We start from the raw sequence: 21,521 nt of genomic DNA on the forward strand, positions 1-21,521 counted from the left end.
TGTGGCCATGCATACTCTAAATATATACACAAAAATTTTTAGATTTCTATTTATTATAAAAGTTGAACATATTAAAACATACCTTCTAATTTTATAGATTTATATAACTACTAGAAGAATATTTTGATATGGTTTGTAGTTTTATTCAAAAGTCTGCTTGTGTCTAGAAAATTTTCTTTATTACTTGAAATGCACATTGCAGAGTAATTCTGACAATCCATAAACACTGCAAATAAGAAAATAACTATAACTTCATCCAACAAAGAAGCACTCATATGGGCCTCGACATCAGGTATGTGCTGTAGGTAGCAAGGCGGGGAGACCAGTGGATGAAGCGTGAGATGGATCTCTTCAGCCTGGGAGACTGTGTGGTCACAGGGCCACATATTTCTAATTGTGTAACTTGGCTCTGTGTTCAGGACAAGCCTACGTAGATGTCCCTGTCCTGAGCATTTTGATTTTTAAAAAATATCTGAGTCTCCTTTAAAAGCTTTCCGGCACAAGCCTTGAAGTAGTAAATCAGGTTTACCTGAGTCTGCATTATAGCCATCTAACCCATGAAAGTGATACTCTGTTTGTTTTGTGATATTTGATTCCCTGTTAAATACTTTAAAACGGAGGTTCCTGTCTGGCCCTGTGGTGTGAGGGTACTTAACATCGAAGAGGAGTCAGTTGTCGTGAATATATTTAAAGGGACTCAAAAGACTGCTTTCGAGTGGCATCCTGGTGAAGAGGAGTCAATTCATGGCCCATCTCTACAAGGTAAAAGTTGGCGATTATAATGTACCATGAGGCCCATATATTTCTCCTCCTTCTGTCTAGTGCAAGTGTGAGAGTGACTGAAATGGAGTCAGGAGGGGATGCTGGGAAAATAGGCTTACATACTATCTACTAGCTTTCCAGATGCCCTCCCCAGCGGGAGTAACTGCAATTGACATGCTCATTAAATCTCCTGGAATTCTTTCATTGGGCAGAATGCATTCATTCCAAACTATTCCTTCATATATATATTATAAAGATATATTTCTTCTTCCATGAAGAAATTATAGTATATGGAACACTGACATAGTGTAATAAATTCACCTGTGAATAGAAAATAAAATCTAAAACAAACTTAAAGAGAGCTACATGTATTTAAAAGATTTATAATTTCTTAGCCAGTGAAAACTTACCATACACTAAATGAAGACTGACCTCATACATGATAAAAATTTATCAAAAACTCTAATTAAAATTTAAATTTAAGTTTGTGACAAATCAGTACTTCCAACTATTTTGGTTTTGCACTTTGAATAAAGGTTTACATTTCTACATTTAATTTCCGCATATAGCTAATACGGGATAACTGTAATTATTCAGTAGGAATTTATTTATTGCCACCCAAATGGTCAGTCCTACTGTAGGTACTAGCTACATAGTGTTGAATGAGACATTTATTTATTCAAAACATACTTATGAAGCATCTATCATATGCTATAGCAGACCGGGAAATGGTAAAAATCTCAGCCCTAATGGTGTGTGTGTGTGTGTGTGCGCGTGCGTGCGTGTGTGTGTGTGTATGTGTGTGTGTGGTGGGAAGACAAGGTAAAAATGGACAAGATATTAAATTAAAACATAAGGTACTTAGATGGTCATCAGTGCTAATTTAGAAAGAAAAATAAAGTAGGGTATGGATGTAGGGAGTGAGTGATGGCTACAGTGATGGGGTTTGCACATTTTGATAAGGTTGTTGGGGTTTCCTGGAGAACGTGACATCTGAAGAAAGGGCTGCGAACAGATGTGAAAAGGGAGGGAGCCGTGGAGATACATGAAAGAGGTATATTCAGGAAGAGGGAAGAGCAAGAGCAAAAGCGCCCCAAACAGGTATCAGCATGGTGCCAATATGACAAAGGAGAATGAGTGTTGCCCAATATCTTAGGGCACAGTCAGAGAAGGATGAGGGTACACGGTGCCATTATATGGACTTAGCTTTTACTCAGAGGGAAATAGGTAGCCTTTGAAAGGCTTTGAGTGGTAATGGATAGGATGTGAGTTTTATTGTAATGGATCGTTCTGGCTACGGGGTCAAGAATAGATCGAAAAGAGCATGGTGAAAGCGGGTAGTCTATTTAGCAGGCTACTTCAATAATTCATGGAGAGATATTGGTGAAATAGCCCAGAGGAGAGAGAAGAGGTTGGGTTTGAGATATATTTGGAAGGTAAAACATCAACTGAACTTGATGGCCATTTGGCTGTGGGATTTCATGGCAACAGAGGAGAGGAGGGTGATTCAAAGATCTTGGCCTAAGAAACTAAAATGCATACGTTTATCCTTTTGTGAAATGAGATGATTACGAGAGGGACATTTCAGGATAAAGATCATGAGCTCAGCGTTGGCGTGTTCATTTTGAGAGGATGTAGATGGTTATAACGATGGAATTCAGAGAGGGAGTCTGGGCTAGAGAATAAGTTTTCTTATCATAAGAATGACACTTAACGCCATGTTTGGATGAGGTCACAAACATGACAGTAGATAAAAAAGAGAAGAGGTTGACTCACTGCTTCATGGGGAATGCCAACATTAAGAGGTTGGGCGACGAGAAGGGACCAGCACTTGGGAACTGACAAGGGTCATCGCAAGGAAGTATAAGGAATACCAGGTGAGCCGTGTGTTCTCCTAGAAGTCGGGAAAGGACTCCTTTGAGGATGAGGGACTAAGGACCTGTGTTGAATGTTGCTGATGGAAATCAAGTGACTTGAACACTGAAAATGAATCGTTGGGTTTTTAAATGTGGGGATCATTGGTGACCTTGATAAAAGCATGCATCATGTGGGAAAAGGTCCAATTAAAATACATTCAAGAGAAAATGAAAGGGAGAAAGAGATCATAAAGACAGTAAGTTTGAAACATCTTTCAAGGAGTTTTGTTTTTTGTTTTTCACAAAGTGAGAGAAAAGAATCAAGAGAAAGTTGTTTTTTTTTCAAGATTGAAAAAAAATGGATTACGTGTAAACTGATGAGAGATTCAGTAGACGTAGAAAATGTGAGACACAATACCTTCTACTGTTTAGGATCTGAGCGATAATAATCTAGCAGCTCAATAACTGAGCACAAAATCAGGTGCTATGATAAAATAAAACAAGATGCTGTGAGACCTCAAGTGAAGGGATAAGAAGAGATCATTTGTACTGAGATGTATGTGACCACAAGGAACCACTCTACAATAATAAAACGATAATATGGACATCCTTCCTTACAAAGCTGGGGCCGGGGGAAGCCCGCCCAGGTCCCGGGTGCCTGCAGGCAGCCCAGAGGAGGGAAGCACAGGTCCTGGGTGCTGGAGGGAAGCCGGTGCCGACAGCTGGGGGAAGGAAGGCCTGCTCTTGCGTGAATTTTCGTGCATTGGGCCTCTAGTTGTATAGTGAGAATCCAGGATGGGACTATGCCAGACAAAGTGGCCAGCTGAGTGTGAAGACCCTAAGGCAGGGATCAGTTCAGTTTTCCACACACAAAATGAAACATTTTGGTAGCTAGGGGAAGGAAATTGCATGTTACCTGAGGAGCAATGAGAAGGGTGGAAAGTCATGTTGATCACTACGTGGAGACTGGACTTAGGAAAAAGACATGGGAGGAAGCATAAATAGTTGGAAGTGGATTTCAATAGCTCAGAATGGCCATGGGGAAGTTGGTTGGGGACAGCATTTTAATTTTATTTAAATACGAGCATTTAAATGAGCATTTTAAAGTACTCTTCCCAACAACCTTCTATGATAACAATAACTGGCATTTATTGAACACTCACTGTTTTCTGAATACTGTGGTAAGCATTTTATAAGCAATATTTTATTTATCTTTACATCAACCCCAGGTGATGCAGTTATTCTCATTTTACAGGTAAACTTGCTCAGAGGCACACCATTGGCACAGGTCGGGGCTGCGTCTCCTGCCTGGTCTGCTCACTCTGGAGTGGTCCTGTTCCATCTCCCGCCCGCGGCCTCACAACCACGTGCCTTTCAGACCTCACAGAAATGCTCTCCATCACTCCCAGTCTGTCCTTCAAACTTGTTATAAATCAAAGGGAGGAGAAGTCCTGCCTTCCCTACTAGGGACTTGAAGATCCTAACAAACACCTCTAAGAGTTCTTTCTAAGTGGTTAAACGATTGTAAAACTTCTGAGCAATGCAAAAGACTTTCATAAACACCCAAATCTGTGGCTTTGTTTTCTGGTTTAATACAGTGGCTAGAAGAAGGGCAATTCTTTCTTGTTAAGTCTGAGACTGCTGGTTGGCACAATGGTGAAGAGTCCATAGGCTGAGCTGGACTGCCTTACGTTGAAGTTCTGCTCTGCCAGTTGTGTTATGTTGGGTGAGTGACCTCAGCTTCCTCATCCGTACAATGGGATTATAGTAGTACTGACTTCATGGAGTTGTTATGGGAATTCAATAAACAAACACTTATACAGTACTTAGTGCTTAGTAAGAGCTCTGTAGTTACCAGCCACATCCTTTCGAAGCATTGCACCATGACCTATTGTTACCTGGTAGCTTTGGGTGAAACAGTGGTTCTGTGTCTGTTCAGAAATTCTAAGCAGCATAGACACAGGTTTAAGAAGCAGGGCTATGGATTGTTTCAAGTACTTGCTAACGTGTCCAGAGGCCAGTGAGGCTCACCATACAAAGTTAATTATTTTTTAACGGAATGAGATTGTCAAATTCAGTTAGTCCAGACCTTTCCCCTCATGAGTGTAACCTCTCTGGGGCAGGTAGAGAAAGGCACAGTGGGTCAGGACTGGAACTCGGGGCTTCAGACATCCAGTCCAGTTTCCAGGAACCATGGCGGTATTTTCAGCAGGATGACCTGGCCTCCCCCTGAGGACCCTGCCACCAGCTTATTCCTAGTCACACAAGGATGTGCCATTCCGTAAAGCTGCCTTCGCTGCCACGGCCTCGGATCAGGGTTTATGTTTACATCTGAAGGGAAGCAAATTGTATTTGGGGACCAGGATAATGAGAGAACTCAGCAAGAGTATGTGAGCATGCTAATTTTTTTTTACCTGATACTCCCTGTCTCTGGTGGCCTCACACTTACACAGGCCAATTTCAAGCCTCTGAAATACAGTATGAAAAAGTGTAAGTGTTCTCAGAGACACGTGGTACTTGATGGTATCCTATATAATAAAAGGCTAATATGCAAATTGACCTGATGGTGAATGACCAGTTGTAATGATGTGCACTGACCACCAGGGCGCAGACGCTCAATGCAGGAGCTGTCCCCTGGTGGTCAGTACACTCCCACAGGGGGAGTGCCACTTAGTCAGAAGCCAGGCTCACGGCTGGCAAGCGCAGCGGTGGTGGCAGGAACCTCTCCCGCCTCCGCGAAAGTGCTAAGGATATCCAACTGGCGGCTTAGGCCCACTCCCCAAGGGACATTTCCTAAGGGCTCCCAGACTATGAGAGGGTGCAGGCCAGGATGAGGGACCCCCCCGCCAATACACACACACACACACACACACACACACACACACACACACACACAAGTGCATGAGTTTTCATGCACCGGGCCTCTAGTTAGTCAATAAGAACTGTCCATTGACCTTGAATTCCCTTATTCCAATCATGACCCCCTGTGGTGGGTCATGGGACGCTAAAGCATCTGATGGAGAAAACAGCTCTACCTCTATAGTGAATAATAAACTTGGATTCATGGCTCCAAGAGACACTATGGTCTGAAAATAAAATAACTTAAACATGTTTAGGTACATGTATGCCTGATAGGCCTGTGCACAATTATTAGGAAAAGAAATGAAGTTGGTTCTTGGAGACATATAGGAGCATTAACATTGATTATAAGACTAAACCCCTTTGGCAGTTAAATTACAGGAGCCACCATGCAATGCTGACTGGGAGCCGGACAACGTGTGAAGGGCTTTATCAGTACCTTTATGACATCCAATCCCTCCAATAAGCGTGTGTGGGAAGTGTGATGAGCTGTTTGGCACTCACAGCACTCGGTGAATAACTGGGCCTGAGTTAGAAAACAGCAGCTCAGCGAGATGTCTGCCAGGGGGACGACCCGCCTTCCTCACTCACGGTGTCTGACCCAGGAGGCCAGCTCTTCGTCCTTACTGTGTGCTGTCCCAGCCTCCTGTTAGGGTCACAGCACTGGATGGTGCATGGCTTGACCTCACTGTGTTCGATTTTTAGGTTCATACACGTTTCTAAAGGAATAAGCCCGAATACCCAGACAGCTCAGAAATTTTTGAAGTCACATCTTATTTTGTGTGCTGTATTACAGAGTGGAGATTAAATTTAAAAATTAGGTTCCAACATGAAAGTGCAGAAGCATTTACCAGGATGCTTTCTATATTACATTATTCCTTCTGGTGCTTGTAGCTATGGGTGGTTGAGGTATACCTGAAGCCCCTTAAATAGATAATAATTTGCTAATATATGTCTAACACCGAATATTTAGGGAGCAATAAAAGATTAGAAAGTTACCGAAAGCCACTTTAGGGATCAGATTGTTAGCGCAGAGCTGAGTCCAATACACTGATTTGTGATGTGAATATTGAGCAAAATCTAAAATACTCTTATATCATTTGAGATAATTAGCCTCATTATTTGTCTTAATTTAACCACTGACATCCAAACAAGTATTGAGTAGGATTTCCAGATACATTTCATTTAATCTTTATTCCCTTTATCTACAGAAGAGAATATTATATTTCTCAAAAGAAATACAATTTTCCTCTAATGGTATTACTTATACATTCTATTTGTAAAATATATTTTTATTGATTTCAGGGAGGAAGGAAGCGAGCGAGCGAGAGAGAGAGAGAAACATCAATGATGAGAGAGAATCATGGGTCGGCTGCCTCCTGCACACCCCACAGTGGGGACTGAGCCACAACCCAGGCATGTTCCCTGACCAGGAATCAAACCGTGACCTCCTGGATCATAGGTCGATGCTCAACCACTGATCCACGCCGGCCGGGCTATAAATTCTCTTTTTGAATAGCGATATTATAAAAGGTCTCGTGATTATCGATGTACGGGTTGTACAGTTCACACACAACAGTTTCTGTGATGAAACATGCACTGGGAGTCAGTTAATTACATGCTGAATGAGCACAGTGCTGATGTGGCCCTGCTTCCGGGGGTAAGTCATCCAGCAAGGAGTTAGGTCATTCACATGCTGCGAAGAGTTGTTTCTCATCATGTTTTAATGATTTACCACTTAGTTCTAACCCTGTGACCAAAAACACACCCCATTCTATATAATAAAAGGCTAATATGCAAATTGACCAAACAGCGGCATGACCGGTCGCTATGATGCGCACTGACCACCAGGGGGCAGACACTCAAACACAGGAGCTTCCCCTGGTGGTCAGTGCTCTCCCACAGGGGGAGCGCCACTCAGCCAGAAGCTGGGCTCATGGCTGGTGAGCACAGCAGCGGTGGCAGGAGCTTCTACCACCTCAGCGGCAGTGCTAAGGACCCCTCGGGGGATGTCCGCCTGCTGCCTGCCGTAAGCCGGCAGGCGGACATGCCCTGAGGGGTCTTGGACTGTGAGAGGGCACAGGCCGGGCTGAGGAACCCTCCCTCTCCAGTACACGAATGTCGTGCACCGGGCCTCTAGTTGTTTAATATTTCACTTTATCTTAGTTTCTAATACCATAAAATACTCTCTAAGAACATAAGTAGACACTTATTTAGGGAAACACTACATGGTGGCATTTGAGGACAACACTAGATATTGTTTTCCATGACCACTCTGTGCAAGACAGGTTCTGCCACACGGGAAGCCTAAGATAGCATGAAAAAACAACCTGTAATTTATCATGAACATAGTGCAACTATGTGTATGTGATTGCAGACCTTGGCAATTCCTAGAGGAATGCACATATCCATGTATTCAGTCTTATTATGCTCAATTAAGATGGTAATTAAGTCATAATTAATATGAATGACATTTATGTGTGCCAGAATGGCCCTTATGTGAAAAAATAAAATCAGGGAGAATGTTTTAAAATATAAACATACTCAATTATTAGGTAATTTAGTTAATTGAAATTTAATTACTTTAAAGTTTGTATGTATGAAGTTTGGGTATTAAGAGATGCTGTTCTGAGAATAGAGAGCATAGAAATAAACCACACCTCTATGGTCAATTACTGTTTCACAAGGGAGGCAGGAACATACAATGGGGTAAAGACAGTCTTGGACAGATACATGCAAAATAATTAAACTACCCCCAACACAAGAATAAATTCAAAATGGATTAAAGACTTAAAAGTAAGCTGGGAAATGATAAAAATCCTAGAAGAAAACATAGGCAGTAAAATCTCAGACATTTGTCTTAGCACTATTTTTTTCTATGTGTCTCCTTAGGCAAGGGAAACAAAGGAAAAATAAGCAAATGGGACTACATCAAACTAAAAAGCTTCTACACAGCAAAAGAAACCATGAACAAAATGAAAAGAGAACCCACTGAATGGGAGAGCATATTTACCAATGACACATCTGATAAGGGGTTAACTTCCAAAATACACAAAGAATTCATACAACTCAATGCCAAGAACACAAACAACCCAGTTAAAAAATGGACTAAGAACCTGCATAGACACTTCTCCCAAGAGGACATACAGAAGTCAATAGGCATATGGAAAGGTGCTCAACATCACCAATCATCAGAGAGATGCAAATTCCAATTAAATGTCACCTCACACCTGTCAGAATGGCTATCATCAATAAATCAACAAATAGCAAGTGCTGGCCAGGATGTGGAGAAAAGGGAACCCTCCTGCACTGCTGGTGGGAATGCAGACTGGTGCAGCCACTGTGGAAAGCAGTATGGAGTTTCCTCAAAAAATTAAAAATGGAACTGCCATTTGCCCCAGCGATCCCACTTCAAGGAATATATCCTAAGAAACCCGAAACACCATCAGAAATAACTTATGCACCCCTATGTTCATTGCAGCATTATTTAAAAATAGCCTATATTTGGAAACAGCCCAAGTGCCCATTAATAGATGAGTGGATAAAAAAGCTGTGGGACATTTACACAATGGAATACTATGCAGCAGTAAAAAAAGAAGGATCTCTTACCCTTTGAGACAGCATGGAGGGACTTGGAGAGGATCATGCTAAGTGAATAAACCAGCCAGAGAAAGACAAATACCATATGATCTCACTTATATGTGGAATCTAATGAACACAATAAACTGATAAACAAAATAAAAACAGAGGCATGGATGTATGGAGCAGATTGATAGCTGCCAGAGGGGAGGAGGGAGGGCCACTGGATGGAAGAAGGTGAAGAGATCAAACAAAAAAAGTGTCTATATATCACATAGACATGGACAACAGTGTGGAGATAGCCAGAGGAAAGAGGAGTTGGGGCAGGTAGAGGTGGGGAGAGCGGGGGAGGGGAATGGGGATGAAAAGAGACTTTGCTTGGAGTGATGGGCACATGCTGCAGTGTGTAGACGGTGATTTGTTGAGTTGTACACTTGAAACCTGCATGGTTTTGTGAACCAGTGTTACCCCAATACATTAAAAAAGAGATGCTTCTCTGAATTACCAAGTTGCCTTAATACACCAACTACAAAGTTAACAGCTCATGCAGAAAGTCTGTAATGTCAAAATTATACATCAGTGCAGATCGTTTTATTTTACAGTAGAAATAAAATTGCAGGACAAAATATAGCACTTGTGGAGAGAAACTACGATTTTAAAAGCATGTAGACATTCTATGAAAAAACTCAAAACAAAGACTGACTTTGAACAGATTCCATGGTGCTTAAATATTTGCAATATTAAAATATTTGCCTATACTTGGAAATGAAGACATGGAGAAAAATTATTTGGTTTAGGACTTTCTTAAAATATATAGTAAGTATGAAATAAAATTTAGTATTTCTATGAGATATTTAAATATTCCAACTGTGCTGAAGACCGTTGGTAAAAAAAATAAAAACTCTCCACGTTCCTATATCAATTCCCAAAGCTACTGTTATAATAGGTTCTCCACTTTTCATATGCTCACATACACGCTGCTTAAAATATTATTACACATTGGATTATGTAAAAGATTACAATGCATACTCTTCTCAGTTCAAGGGAAAATACGTATTCACATCTGCCTGTATCATTGAGTCTGTATGCTAATCATTTATGTAGTATTTTTATTTATACATTTATTTGCTTAAATATTCCAAGTTGTGATAGTAGGATCCCCAACTAATATCTCTGTCCACAGAAGAATACCTATGCTAAAATCAGAAACTTCAAAGGCAAATAACTGCTTATTGCTGGGAAAATGATTTTGGATGAAAAGCTTGTGTGACTATGCACATTTCTTAGGCACAATCCTAGGCCCTTCAGAGTTACCCATCATCGATACAGGCTGCCCTGAAACACTGGGAGAACTGACACTTAAAACAGAGAGATTTCTGTCAAGTTCTAATAAGAGATGCGCCAACCTTGACTTTGTCCTTCAGGGGAATTATCTGTAAGCTCTAGTGTATACCTCCGCAGTCTATGTTTAAAACATGGACCGTGATTTGTGTGTATTGTGTAGTGTCTAAAAGCTTCCTGGCTTCGGGCCCAGCTTTCCAACCAATTCTTTCCAGCGTAGTAATTATTAGGTTTTATGATTTATTTTGCTCTTACCCTCTACTGCTCCTGGCTGTGCATCCAATTCACGTCAGAGTGGCGATGCATAAACTTCGGAAGATTTGTAGACTTTAATGGGACCCAAATGCGATCAGAAACTTACCTAAAACTTACACTAACATGTATGAAGATTGTGTACCTAATGTCACGTAACGGTCAGGGGGAAGTGTCATCAGCAATTGATGTGGGGAGAAATGAGAATTTCCCCTTACCTTTGGAAGACGGGCAAAACACTACTGCATTGAAATAGATACATTTACAAAGCTCTAAAGGATTCTTTATTTTATTTCACTGACAATTCATTGCTTTATCAAAATACACTCTAATTACATGAATATTTTATGACTCATATTTACAAAATGACCAGGTTTCACAAAATACTTCCTAAATTTGACTGAAAGTACTAATTGCTATCTACATATATGTAAAAGGCTAATATGCTAAGTGTCTGTCTGACTGGTAGCTATGATGTGCACTGACCACCAGGGGGCAGACACTCAGCATAGGAGCTGCCACGCTTCAGGGACTTGGCGGCAGCAGCAGTTCTCAGGTGACGCACCCCAAAACCAGAGAGGAGGGAGCCCTATTCCTTGCAGGGCCACACAATTCCACCTTCGGCCATGGGTTATGTAGTTGCTGGGGCACTGTTGGTCCTGAATCTGGTTTATTGCACACTTGCAATTGTGTTCCACACCCTGTACGACAGCAACTTTGCAGTGTCCTCTCGCACTCTGGGACCCCTTGGAGGATGTCAGAGAGTCAGTTTTGGCCCGATCCCCACAGGCCAGGCTGAGGGACCCCAACTGCTGGAGGGACTCCGCTCATTCCGCAGATGCCCTTCGAGCCACAGCACCACCCCAGGTGTGGCCCGCCAGGGAAGGACCATGGGAAGTTGGCTCCAGGGCGTATCCAGCTCATCTCACCCAGTCCCACCCTGCCAGCCCCCTTCGAATTAATTTCCTTTCAATGTGCATGAATTCGTGCACTGGGTCACTTGTAGAGCAATAAAAGGTGGAAGGTTTTAGATGTCTGCCTGACAGTGAACCATCCTATATAATAAAAGGCTAAATGTGAAAGCTCTGGAGAAAACCAAGATGGCGGCATAGGTTAACGCCGGAGATTGTTGCCTCGAACAACCACTTCAAAAAACAACTAAAAGACGGAACGGACATCATCCAGAACCACAGGAAGGCTGGCTGAGTGGAAATTCTACAACTAGGAGGAAAGAGAATATCATACCCAGACTCAGAGGAGGCGCAGTGCTGAAGTGAAATACTAAGGTGCTGAGTGCGCGCGGAGCGGGCTGGCGGCGGAGGGCACGGTTGTTGTTTTCAATCCGGAGGGAGTTTCAGACTCTGAGCTCCAGATCCAGGCGAGTCTCTAGGGACCCAGACTCAAACGGGAGAAGCGGGACTGTCTGGCTACGGTCGGAAATCGAAGGCAGCTTTCTCTCCGAGGTTTGCAGCGGTTTCTGGGACTCTGTGAGGCAGAGCCCCTAGGGACGGAACTGAGAGCAGCCATAGCTGCTTGCTCCGCCCACCCTGTAGATCCCCAGGGACCCGCCCCGCCCAAGCCCTGCACAGAGCCATTTGCCAGATAGCCTCAAGCAAACGCTAGATTAGCACCGCCCTAGAGATCCAGCACAGAAGCTCTCCCACTGCAGACACAGCGGACTCTCATAGCCAGTTAGCCTGGAGGTCAAATCACCCCCGGTATTGCCGACAACAATCAAGGCTTAACTACAACAAGACTGTGCACAAAGACCACTAGGGGGTGCATCAAGAAAAGATAAAAAAATGCGGAGACAAAGAAACAGGATGCAAATGTCAGAAATGGAAGATATAGAGCTCAAAACCACACTTTTAAGGTCTCTCAAGAACTGTCTAGAAGCCGCCGATAAATGTAGTGAGATCCTCAAGAAATCTGAGACCCTTGATGTTGTGATAAAGAACCAACTAGAAATTAAGCATACACTGACTGAAATAAAGAATATTATACAGACACCCAACAGCAGACCAGAGGAGCGCAAGAATCAAGTCAAAGATTTGAAATGCGAAGAAGCAAAAAACACCCAACTGGAAAAGCAAAATGAAAAAAGAAAAAGAGGAACAAATGTAATAATCTGAATAATAAAGATTTAATTATAAATAAATAAATAAATAAATAAATAAATAAAAAGCTCAAAAAAAAAAAAAAAAAGGCTAAATGTAAATAGACCGAACAGCAGAACAACAGGAAGACTGAACAACTGAACAACTGGTCGCTATGACGCGCGCTGACCACCAGGGGGCGTGAGTGGAACATGGCAAATGTTGGTCGCAGTGGGATGGTGGAGCAGGTGAGCGGGGGCACCAGATGAAGGCAGGACACCGGTCACTGTCATTGGGGCGAGCCTCTGGTGATTACTGAAAATTCTTAGCTCCTGCGCGCCACAGATCCATCTGGCACTCGCACCCATTGCCGGTGCTGGAGCCACCCCTCACACCCACTACCAGTGCCAGCCCTACTCGCACCACAGCCAGCACCAGAGCCACTGCTCACAACCGCTGCCGACACCTGGTGACGGTTCCAATAACTCGGTGTCGTCAGCAGGTGTCAGTGGCAGCTGCCAGCCCCGATCACACCTGCTGCTGGCGCCGACCCCAATCGTTCTGCGCCATCAGTGGGTGCAAGTGGGGCCGGCACCGTCAGCTCATGGGAGCGGCAGCAGCGGGAGCGGGGCTGCAGGCAAAGAGGGGACTGGGGGCTGTGGAAGGAGGGGCCAGGCAGAAGCAAGTAGGATGGGCCGAGACCCACCCCTGTGCTCACTGCAGCCTCATGGCTCACAGTTCCTTTCAAGGTGCACAAATTTGTGCACTGGGCCCCTAGTCATGTATATGAGTGTTATGCTTTTCAAGACTTTGAATACAAGATAATCACATATATTGCTGCTCCCTGGCTTTTAAATGGGAACTTTTACCTCCTATGAACCATCTAGAAGTGAAGAGGCCCCAGTGTGGCCTTATAAAGGAAATCAAGTGAGATTCTCTTTTAAAAAATGTACTGATGAGAGAGAGAGAAACATGGATGTGTTTTTCTACGTATTTACACATTCATCGGTTGATTCTTGTTTGTGCCCTGACCGGGGATTGAACCAGCAACCTTGGCATTTGGAGTCAATGTTCTAACCACTGAGATACCTGACCAGGGCAAAAGACCCCTTGAGCGATGGGCGAAACACTGAATCTAAGCAAGATTAAAGTCTCCAGAGGATCTGTTACATGGCTCCTGTTGTCCATGATCTGAAGTCGACTGTGAGACGCTATAAGGTGATCTCAACACTGACCAGGCGTTCTGAGAGCATGTGTTTCAAGGAAATTTGGTCCTTGGAGAAAAGTCACTTTTCCTCCATTGGTTCCATTCGGGTCTCTGCAGTTCCTGTCAGTGGTTCGGATGCTAGGACCTTATGCCTTAGTGGAGCACTACCTCTGCTAATCACAGCACGCGCCAAGTCAACACATCCCAGGCAAAAATGCACACTTCCTGATTGAAAAACACGTTTAGCTTTGGCCCGAAAGGGCCCTATCGGTGAAGTATGGGTTGACATAGTGAACACAATGTTGTGAACGAAATAGACTGAACAAATACCATTACTTAACAACCTGTAATGGTATTTGAAACCACAGCCTAGTACGACTGGTTTACTCTCCTAGGCACGCGGCCGTGGGAGCGGACTGCAGAGTGGGTCTGGAGGCCCCACTGCTTGGCTGTGGGAATGATCCTGGAATCGGGAAGTTTCAATAGTGATTAGAATAAAACTAATAACCTTCTCAGAATCGGTTGCTTCTGGTAAATGCTCTTCTAGGGTGGGTCCCGATAATAATGCCCTCCAGAACTTTTTAAATACAGTCACCCAACCTTTTAAATACAGTAACTTAACCTTTTAAATAAATACAGTAACTTTTTTTCTACAGTGTCAACTAGATATGGTTTATTTCACTGAACCTAAATTTCTTAAGCATTGACGAGGGCATATTTTCACACTGAAGAGAAAAAAAAATCCTCCTCCATTATCTTCAGGGAACTCATAAAATAGTCAATGTTTCCATTCTGAACTCAGGAGGATCCTAGCTGTAGGACCACATGGGACCTTGAGACTGTGGAATCGCGCAGAACCTGAGGATGCATTTTGACTTTTAGTCCTGCAGGGCCCAGGGCTGAGAGGAACATTGTATGCTTTTCCTTTGTCCTCTCCCCTCCCAGTTGAGTGAAGTGGCATGCACAGATTATATTAAAGACGAGAGGCCCGGTGCACGAATTCGTGCACATTGAAAGGAAATTAATTAGAAGAAATATTTTAATACAGCTATTTGCCCTTTCTCTATAATAGAAGTGTCAACTAAATTCACGATCGATAATGACAGATCAATACACATGCATGCAATTGGTGCCAGAGGGAGCTTTATATGTATCGCACATGCGTGAGTCAACTTAGCCTTTTATAGATATAGAATAAACTTGCTTAATTTGACCTGCTTTGTGATTTAGCTAAACTTTTTCCAGCCCAGTGAAGCACCCCAACTTCTCTTTCAGGTAACTGTCAGGAACACAGCAGTAAATATCAACATAAAGCAGATTATTATTGTAGATCACACAGGGAGAACAAAGGGTAAAATATTTAACTGCAGCAGTGTTTGACTATATTCTGTGCAGTGAGAAAACCTGAAGTCATTTTCAAGGTCCACCATTTCTTCCTTCTTTTCAGTTGGGTTAAGTTTCTAAATCTCCATTTTCTGGCTAATGAAAAGAAAGTAGGATTCCACCGAGTCTCCTATCTACCTACTCCAGGACTTCTGTGAGGATCAAATGAGATGAGGCACGGGAAAACACTTCACAGACATTTGGTTAAAGTGTAAAATGTTTCCACCTGGCTGTATAGCAAGTCATGTCCCTGGGCTGAAGAAACTCCAAGGGAGAAGAAGCTGGGCGTTGCTACGTGACGTCATTACCCAGCACCCACAGCCACCGTTTCCAGGTTTGGCTGGGCTGTGGGCTGCATTTTGTGCCATGGGGTCAGCTGCGATTTGGTGGGGTGTCACTCTGGGGTGGTGGTAGGGCCTGTGTCCCACTTGGGGGAAGCCGAGTGTTGCTTTGTGGGTGCTAGGTCTGTGGTGCCATTTCTCTGTAAATTGCCAGTGTGTTTCACAGCAGCTCCTGCATTGAGTGTCTGCCCCCTAGTGCGCATCATAGTGACTGGTCAGATGAACACTTAGCATATTAGTCTTTTATATATATAGATGACTTGACTTTGGGTGTTGGGCACACAATGCAGTATACATATCATGTATCATAGAAATATACACTTGAAACCTATGTAATCTGATTAACCAAAGTCACCCCAATAGATTTAATAAAAATAACAAATAAATAAATACATATATTTCCTTGAAAACAACTATTCCAATTAAATAAAATTATAGAACAAAAGACTATGGCTTGATTTTCTGAAACTTGCCTACAAAAATGTTTTTGGCAAGGGATGACTTGCAGTTCCTCATGGTCACCCTCCACTCTGCCCATGGCAAGGGGGTCCCAGAAACACCTGTCATAACCGTAATTTTAAAAAACTCTAAGGACAATAACCTAACCTGTACCTTCCTTTCACTACCCTACTCTTGCCTCACTTTTTACCTAATGTCCTTTTTTTGACCCATGGTCTCAGCTATAATATCATATCCCTTTTATTAATCCTCACTCGAGGATATTTTTCCATCGATTTTTAGAGAGAGTGGAAGAGAAAGGGAAAGGCAGAGAGAAATATCAACATGAGAGAAACACACCGATTGGTTGCCTCCTGCACAAACCCCAACCAGGGTCTGGTCCGGGGAGGAGTCTGCAACCAAAGTCCATGCCCTTGACCGGAATCTAACCAAGGACGCTTTGGTCCACAGGCCAGTGCTCTATCCACTGAGCCAAGCTGGCTAGGGCTAGAATATCACATTGCCTGTAGTCACGTCTCCCAAGTCTCCTCTAGACTGAGGCAGCCATTCAGACCCCTTGCTTTGGGTAGCCTTGACAGTGTTGAGGAGGACCGGTCAGCTACTCTATAGAATGCCTTCCAATTGTGATGGTCTGATATTTGTCTCATGGTTAGACAGAAGTTACTGGGTTTGGCAGAGGAACACCGCCCCGGTAAAGGGTCACTCCTCATCGGATCCCATCACGACTGCAGATTGTTAGCATGGCGGCACTGTTGATCCCCTGGCTGAGGTAGTGCTTTGTTGAGTGTCGTCGCTATAAAATTTTCCTTTTTTCCCCTTTCCGTGCTGTGCTCTTTGGAAGCCAGTCACTGGGTCAGCCCACACTTAAGGGGTAAGTGTTATACTCAGCCTCTCCGATAGGGAAGTATCTACATAAATTATTTAGATATTTATTTCTGGCACAGGAAGTTTGTCTATTTCCCCCATTTATTTCTTTATGTATTCAATCACTTATTTATGTCAATATGGACTCATGAATATTTATTTTCTACTTTGGGTTTTAATCCATTATCTTGTTGCTCACACTGTCTCAGCTTAAGCCATTAGGAACTTATTTTAGTTGGTTCCTGTGTCCCTTTGACATACCCACATTCTTGGATTTTTAGTTCTTTTCTCTCTCTCTCTCTCTCTCTCTCTCTCTCTCTCTCTCTCTCTCTCTCTCCAGCACTATGAAGTTTCCGGTTCATTTTGTATATTCCCTGCCACGTTCTAGATGCAGCTCCCATGGCACCCTGGCTCCTTTACCTGGAGAATGGCATTTGAAAACAGCCTGGGTGCTGGGTGTGCTAGCTGTCCCTGGGGTACTGTTGCATATGGGTCCTCTCAGGTGAATTTTATTTCTGGGACGACGAATGACTGCTTCATCACATGTGCTGATTTGTCATTTCAGATTATTAACATGGTCTGTTCAAACCTTTTGCTCATTTTTAAATTGGATTGCTTTCTCATTAGACATTTTGAGAGTCTACATATTTTGGATACAAGTTCTTTGTCAGAAATGCTTTTTTGTAGCTTAACTGTCCTATAATGTACTCATTCTAATTTAATGATTCTTAGTAAATTTCTAGAGTTGCGTTATTATCATCATTATTGTTGTTATAACTATTATTTTTGAGTTAAAAATGTCAAACTTATTTGTAATGTATATTTAGATAGAAACATTGAGCTCTCTATTTATTGAAAAATGATTTTACATATTTTATACCCTCTTCTTCTCTTTACCACCTAAGACTTTTGTATCTGAACCTAAATTATGAGTACTATGTCTTATCATTGAGACATTTTTAAATCTCTTCTTTAAGAAACTATTATTTATGTTGATCTTATGCTGTATGACATTAAGAATGATTACTTTAATTTAATGTGTCCTTTCACTTTTTTTCAGCTGACAATGCTTTCGATATTTCTGACTCAGTGAATTTACAAACAACTCACGGTTATTAAACCCTGCAGGTAAAGATGGAATTAAGGGAGATTTAATAAGGGGTACCAGTATAGCTCCCTCCACCTATGATTGAAAATTCACTTCTGCCTCTACTGGGATGTCGTCATTGTGCTCATGGAAAGTGTCCATGGTTGGCTATTAGCAAGCCGACAGCTAAATCTCAGGCCCCCTTAACCAACTCGAGCTGCTGGGATACTGACGTGAGGATTCCCACTTCAGCGCAGGCTGACCTGAGGCACGCTGGAGCCCTGCGTTCAGTCCTGTTTGCCATTCTATATAGAGAGACATTGACAAATGGAACCCAATACATAGGGCAACCAAGATAGTAAAAGGGCTAGACATGGTGTCACATAAGGAATGTTTAGAAAAAACTGGAATGTTTAGTCTGCGAAAGGAAAGAGTGATGGGGCTGTGGATCGGTTGGAGGAACATGATAGCCATCTATCTTTAAACATTTACAGGACCAACAAAATAAAGAGGAGTTGTATTTTTTTTTTTTTTTTTTTGGTCACAAACAGACTCACTAGAAATAGTAGATTAAGTTCAAAGGAGGCAGGGCATGCCTTATAAAAATGAGAACTTCTTCAAATTTAGAAATTCTAAAATAAAGACTCCAAGGTCATCCGCATTTAATAATCCTGTTTAAATCTCCTTGAAGTTTTGCTAATTAAAATCCTTCATAAATCTGTACTCCAATCAGTGTTTTCTATAGTAATTGATCAATATGTGATTCTAATAATAAGCTTTCTGTTGTCCTGGACATTAAATATAGAATATGCTGGAGAGAATGATTAATGGATAATAAAATAAAGATTTTAAAGATGAATAGCTTTTAAATAGGCAGAAAAATAACTATTTTAATTGGAGAATGTATGTCTAAGAGCACAGGAAAGAGGATAAATAAATATGTCATTTTCCTAAGACACGGAGTAGGCAAATCTGACTGAGGAACAACCGTATCTGTAAATGTTTATGAAATAATTGTCTGGAAGGAGAGATTAGGTTTATCATTAATGGCCTCCAATGACTCTCATCATCTAAATTAAATGATCGGTGTTAGTCATCTCACCTAACCCATCTCCAGCCATGGGTACAGCTGATCACTCCTCTGAAACAAATTCACCCTGTGGCTCTCAGCACACTCTGCATGCCTGGTTGTTCTCCTTTCTGGACACTCCTTTACTGATTCTTCCAGACTTACTCTAGAGGTAACAAACTTTCAATCACACAGAGCTTTATATGCTACTAGAGGCCTGGTGCACGAAGATTCGTGACAGTGTAGGCCTTCCTTCCCCCGGCTGCTGGCACTGGCTTCCCTCCAGCACCTGGGACCCAGGCTGCTTCCCTCCTCCGGCCACTGGCAGACACCTGGGACCTGGCTGGCTTCCCTCTGGCCCTGGGTCCGTCAGGAATAACGTCCGGAATGACGTCCAGAAGATGTCCGGTCTCAGCATATTACCCTCTTATTATTATAGGTATGTAAACTGATACCTCCCAAACTTATATCCTCTACGTCTTGAATATCAGAGTCAGTTATAACTGTTTACTTGATATCACCTCTTGCGTATTTAAGAAAGTATGCCAAGCTGAGCACGTCCCACACCGAAACTCTGCTATTTACCCTACCTTCCATCTGCAACACCTCCTTCCTTTGTAGAATTCCCCACCTCATTAGATTATAGCTCTGTTATTACAGTTATTCAGCAAACTGGATTCATTCTTTTATTTATTTTTTAAATTTATTTATTTTTTAAATATACTTTTTATTGTTTTTTTACAGAGAGGAAGGGAGAGGGATAGAGAGTTAGAAACATGGATGAGAGAGAAACATCGATCAGCTGCCTCCTGCACACCCTCTACTGGGGATGTGCCCACAACCAAGGTACATGCATGCCCTTGACCAGAATCGAACCTGGGGCCCTTCAGTCAGCAGGCCGACGCTCTATCCACTGAGCAAAACTAGGGCTCTTTTATTTATTTTTGTTAACCCTCGCCTGAGGATACTTTTCCCATTGATTTTTATTTTTTTTTTATTTTTTTTTTATTTTTTTTTTATTGCTTAAAGTATTACAAAGGGTATTACATATGTATCCATTTTATCCCCCCGCCCTAGACAGTCCCCTAGCCTCCCCTATCCCCCAGTGTCTTATGTCCATTGGTTATGCTTATATGCATGCATACAAGTCCTTTAGTTGATCTCTTACCCCCCTACCTCCTGCCCCCGAACCCTCCCCAGCCTTCCCGCTGCAGTTTGACAATCTGTTTGAGGCAGCTCTGCCTCTGTATCTATTATTGTTCAAAAGTTTATAATGGTCTCTATTGTCCATGAATGAGTGAGATCATGTGGTATTTTTCCTTTATTGACTGGCTTATTTCACTTAGCATAATGCTCTCCAGTTCCATCCATGACGTTGCAAATGGTAAGAGTTCCTTCCTTTTTACAGCAGCATAGTATTCCATCGTGTAGATGTACCACAGTTTTCTAATCCATTCATCTACTGATGGGCACTTAGGCTGTTTCCAGATCTTAGCTATGGTGAATTGTGCTGCTATGAACATAGGGGTGCATATATCCTGTCTGATTGGTGTTTCTGGTTTCTTGGGATATATTCCTAGAAGTGGGATCACAGGGTCAAATGGGAGTTCCATTTTCAGTTTTTTAAGGAAACTCCATACTGTCTTCCATAGTGGCTGCACCAGTCTGCATTCCCACCAGCAGTGCACAAGAGGAAGGAACACTTCCAAGCTCATTCTATGAAGCCAGCATCACCCTAATACCAAAACCAGGTAAAGACAACACAATGAAAGAGAATTACAGGCCAATATCCCTCATGAACATAGATGCCAAAATCCTCAACAAAATCTTAGCAAATCGGATCCAGCAGTACATCAGAAAGATCATACACCATGACCAAGTAGGATTTATCCCAGGGATGCAAGGATGGTACAATATCCGCAAATCAATAAACGTGATACATCACATAAACAAATTGAAAGAAAAAAACCACATGGTCATATCAATTGATGCAGAAAAAGCATTTGACAAAATTCAACACCCATTTTTGATAAAAACTCTCAGCAAGGTGGGAGTAGAAGGATCATACCTCAACATAATAAAAGCCATATATGACAGGCCCACAGCCAACATCATACTCAACGGACAAAAACTAACACCATTTCCCCTAAGAACAGGAACAAGACAGGGATGCCCCCTCTCACCACTCCTGTTCAACATAGTACTGGAAGTGTTAGCCATTGCAATTCGGCAAGAAGAAGAAATAAAAGGCATCCAAATTGGAAAAGAGGAAGTAAAACTGTCCTTATTTGCAGACGACATGATATTATACATACAAAACCCTAGAGACTCCATCAAAAAGCTACTAGACTTAATACATGAATTTG

The sequence above is a fragment of the Myotis daubentonii genome, chromosome 4 (assembly GCF_963259705.1).
Source record: "Myotis daubentonii chromosome 4, mMyoDau2.1, whole genome shotgun sequence".
NCBI lineage: Eukaryota > Metazoa > Chordata > Mammalia > Chiroptera > Vespertilionidae > Myotis > Myotis daubentonii.